This window comes from Leptopilina heterotoma, unplaced genomic scaffold (assembly GCF_015476425.1).
Source record: "Leptopilina heterotoma isolate Lh14 unplaced genomic scaffold, ASM1547642v1 Lhet_68, whole genome shotgun sequence".
Lineage (NCBI taxonomy): Eukaryota > Metazoa > Arthropoda > Insecta > Hymenoptera > Figitidae > Leptopilina > Leptopilina heterotoma.
Genome location: NW_025111157.1, coordinates 1398694 through 1403586, shown reverse-complemented (window position 1 = coordinate 1403586; position 4893 = coordinate 1398694). Strand labels below are relative to the sequence as shown.

Genomic DNA, 4893 nt, shown 5'->3' with positions numbered 1-4893 from the left:
TTATTCCTTTCTTATTTTAATTTACTATAAAAGTGTAAAATTAAAAATTATTCTTTCTAACACTTTTTTAGAAATATTTCTTCAAATAAAAATATTTTGTTTCAAGTAAAAAAAAAGTTGTTTAAAAAAGATTTAACTTTAGATAAAAGTTTATGTTTTAAATTAACAAGAAAATTTGTTTTAAAAATTTTCAAATTGACACTATTTTTACTTTGGGGAAAATTGAATGTTTTCGTGGCAAGTGACACCATGAGACTGCTTAGCAAACAGAACTGTCAAATCGCTCTCGGTTGAGAGTGTATTATAATGTTACAGATGGTGGGGAGATGAATTTACACATAATACACGTTTGTGTGCCAAGAGCATTATTGTGGGTGCACTCAGGTGTATTCTCTCATGGAGATTTATCATCATTTTTACTATATATGTGTATATATGAGCAATTACAATTATTTATATAGTCACAAATCCTCAATTTGCCTTATTTTTAAATTTACAGTTGCAAAATTCTTTAATTCCACTAAAAAAAAATTTTTTAATTATAAAAAATTACAATTTGCTATTTTAGAGTGGAAAAAAAATTTTCTTTGATTCAAATAAACAAATAATTGACTTGAATGAAAATTATTTGATACGAATAAATATTTATTTGTATCAAATAATTTTAAATTATGTATTATTTTTTTTTTAATTATTTGAATGCAAATAAATATTTATTTGTATCAAGTAAAATTTGTATTCAAGTCAATTGTTTACTTCATTGTTTCTTTATATGAATCAAATAAAATTTATTTTGAGTCAAAAATAACGAGTGTAATTTTTCATAATTAACAATTTATTAGTGAAATTAAAGAATTTTGCAACTGTAAATTTATAAATAGTCATATTATCAAATTATTTTTTTATTATCAATTAATTTTTAATAAGTTAATTGTTATAATAAGTTAATTTAATAAGTTAATTAATTTTAAGTTAATTGTTTCCTTTAAATACTGGAATTATTGGTTCAAATACAATTTAATTAAAATTTACTATCAAATTTATTAGTAAAAATTTTTCTAATTTCAATTAGTGATAAACTTTTTGCTATTGAATTAGTAAATTTTACTAAAAAAAAATTATTAGTAGAAATTACTATTTATTAGTCAAATTAATTGAATTTACTAATTCAAATAAAAAAGTCAGTCACTAATTTAAATTAATAAACATTTCTTCTAATTCAAATTTAGAGATTTGATAAAAATTATTTTATTTAGATAAATATTTAATAGATAATAAACAGGTAATTTTTTATTTTAATCAAATAATTTCTATCAACTTTCTAAATTTGAATGAATAAAAATATTTACTAATTTGAATTAATAACTGATTTTTTGTTTCTGAATTAATAAATTTTTCTAATAAATTAGTGGAAATTATTATTTATTAGTAAAATTTACGGATTCAAAAGAAAAAAGTTGTGCTTAAATAAATTTTAATTCCAAAGTTTTTTTTTAATTAAAATTTATTTAAAACACAACTTTTTACTAAAAAATTTTAAAAGTAAAAATTACTAATTCAAAAGCAAAAGCTACTAATAAATATATTAGTCTAATTTTTTTTAAATTTAATTTATATATTGAATCGAAAAGCAAAAAGTCGGTTATTAATTCAAATTAGTAAAAATTTTTACTAATTCAAATTTAGTGGTAGTTTGCTTTTGAATTAGTAAATTTTACTAATAAATAGTTATTTTTACCAAAAATATTTAATTTTTTTTCTAATTTATTAGTAAAGTGAAGTAAATTTGAATTAGCAAAAATGCTTACTAATTTTAATTAGTGACTGTTTCTTTTGCTTTTGAATTAGTAAATTTTACTAAAAAAAAATTATTAGTAGAAATTACTATTTATTAGTCAAATTAATTGAATTTACTAATTCAAATAAAAAAGTCAGTCACTAATTTAAATTAATAAACATTTCTTCTAATTCAAATTTAGAGATTTGATAAAAATTATTTTATTTAGATAAATATTTAATAGATAATAAACAGGTAATTTTTTATTTTAATCAAATAATTTCTATCAACTTTCTAAATTTGAATGAATAAAAATATTTACTAATTTGAATTAATAACTGATTTTTTGTTTCTGAATTAATAAATTTTTCTAATAAATTAGTGGAAATTATTATTTATTAGTAAAATTTACGGATTCAAAAGAAAAAAGTTGTGCTTAAATAAATTTTAATTCCAAAGTTTTTTTTTAATTAAAATTTATTTAAAACACAACTTTTTACTAAAAAATTTTAAAAGTAAAAATTACTAATTCAAAAGCAAAAGCTACTAATAAATATATTAGTCTAATTTTTTTTAAATTTAATTTATATATTGAATCGAAAAGCAAAAAGTCGGTTATTAATTCAAATTAGTAAAAATTTTTACTAATTCAAATTTAGTGGTAGTTTGCTTTTGAATTAGTAAATTTTACTAATAAATAGTTATTTTTACCAAAAATATTTAATTTTTTTTCTAATTTATTAGTAAAGTGAAGTAAATTTGAATTAGCAAAAATGCTTACTAATTTTAATTAGTGACTGTTTCTTTTGCTTTTGAATTAGTAAATTTTACTAAAAAAAAATTATTAGTAGAAATTACTATTTATTAGTCAAATTAATTGAATTTACTAATTCAAATAAAAAAGTCAGTCACTAATTTAAATTAATAAACATTTCTTCTAATTCAAATTTAGAGATTTGATAAAAATTATTTTATTTAGATAAATATTTAATAGATAATAAACAGGTAATTTTTTATTTTAATCAAATAATTTCTATCAACTTTCTAAATTTGAATGAATAAAAATATTTACTAATTTGAATTAATAACTGATTTTTTGTTTCTGAATTAATAAATTTTTCTAATAAATTAGTGGAAATTATTATTTATTAGTAAAATTTACGGATTCAAAAGAAAAAAGTTGTGCTTAAATAAATTTTAATTCCAAAGTTTTTTTTTAATTAAAATTTATTTAAAACACAACTTTTTACTAAAAAATTTTAAAAGTAAAAATTACTAATTCAAAAGCAAAAGCTACTAATAAATATATTAGTCTAATTTTTTTTAAATTTAATTTATATATTGAATCGAAAAGCAAAAAGTCGGTTATTAATTCAAATTAGTAAAAATTTTTACTAATTCAAATTTAGTGGTAGTTTGCTTTTGAATTAGTAAATTTTACTAATAAATAGTTATTTTTACCAAAAATATTTAATTTTTTTTCTAATTTATTAGTAAAGTGAAGTAAATTTGAATTAGTAAAAATGCTTACTAATTTGAATTAGTGACCGCTGTTTCTTTTGCTTTTGAATTAGTAAATTTTACTAAAAAAATTATTAGTAGAAATTACTGTATATTAGTCAAATTAATTGAATTTACTATAATTCAAATCAAAAAGTCAGTCACTAATTCAAATTAATAAACATTTTTTTACTAATTCAAATTTATAGCACAACTTTTTACTAAAAAATTTTTTAAAAAATTAAAAAAGTAAAAATTACTAATTCAAAAGCAAAAGCTATTAAAAACAGTCTAATTTATTAACTAATTAACATTTTTAATTTTTTTTAAGATTTCTTAGTAACAAGTTTTACTTTAAATAAATTTTAATTCAAAAGTTTTTGGTTTTGAATTAAAATTTATTTAAAGCACAACTTTTTATTAAAAAATAAAAAAAAGTAAAAATTACTAATTCAAAAGCAAAATCTACTAATAAATAGTCTAATTTATTAACAAATTAACTTTTTTATTTATTTTTTTATTTTTTTGTAAGAAGTTTTGCTTTAAATAAATTTTAATTCAAAAGTTTTTGTTTTTGAATTAAAATTTATTTAAAGCACAATTTTTTACTAAAAAATAAAAAAAAATAAAAAAAAGTAAAAATTACTAATTCAAACGCAAAAGCTGCTAATAAATAGTCTAATTTATTTTTTAATTTAATTTATTTTTAATTGAAAAGGAAGAAGTTAGTTACTAATTCGAATTAGTAAAAATTTTTACTAATTAAAATTTAGTGGCTGTTTACTTTTGAATTAGTAAATTTTACTAATAAATGAGTAGAAATTATTATTTATTAGTAAAATTTAGTTAAAGTAAAACTTTTTGATAAAAAATTTTAAAAAAATTGGGTCAGAATTTCTCAAACGGATCAACTAAAAAATTTTCTTTTTGAACCAAAATAGTTTTTTTTTACTCTTAATATGGGTAAGAAGAATCCCTGAAAATATTAAGCCAAAAAAAATGTTTGTAAAAGTTATTAACAATTGAATTTTTTATAATTGCTAAATTAAAAATTTTTTTTCTTGAGTTCCAGTTGACGGATTTAAAAATTAAAATATGGAATTTTTTCGTCTTGAATTGCACTATTTGAATATATTTTTTGTTTTTAAATTTTTTTATTTTTTATAATAAAAAAAAAAAATTAATTTTAATTTTTTTTAATTTTTTTAAATTTTTTTATAAAAAATTTTTTATATTATTTGTTTATAAAATGTTAATAAACAAATATGTTCTTCACGTCGTAACAAAAAAATTTAAATTGTATTATATTCCTTAAACGTCTCCGAGTGTTAAACCGTTTTGAAAACGAAAAAATTACCAATAATTAAAAAGCAAAAGGTATTAATAATAAATAGTCTAAATTATTTTTTAATTTAATTTATTTAATTTATTTTGAATTGAAAAGCAAGAAGTCAGTCACTAATTCAAATTTAGTAAACAACAGTAAATTCTAATTTAAATTCAGAGTATAAATAAAATAAAAAATTATTCGATTCAGAAAAATATTTGCTAGATAATAGACAGATAATTATTTATTTGAACCAAATACATTTTTCTTTCAGTACATTGATAAACTT

At 16.8% G+C, this 4893-nt stretch overlaps 1 protein-coding gene across 1 annotated transcript in view; it reads left to right on the top strand.

Annotated features, from left to right (window-relative positions):
- The window catches only part of LOC122510224 (larval cuticle protein F1-like), a 71560-nt gene that overhangs the window by 32803 nt on the left and 33864 nt on the right, over positions 1-4893 (top strand). The window lies entirely within an intron of this gene.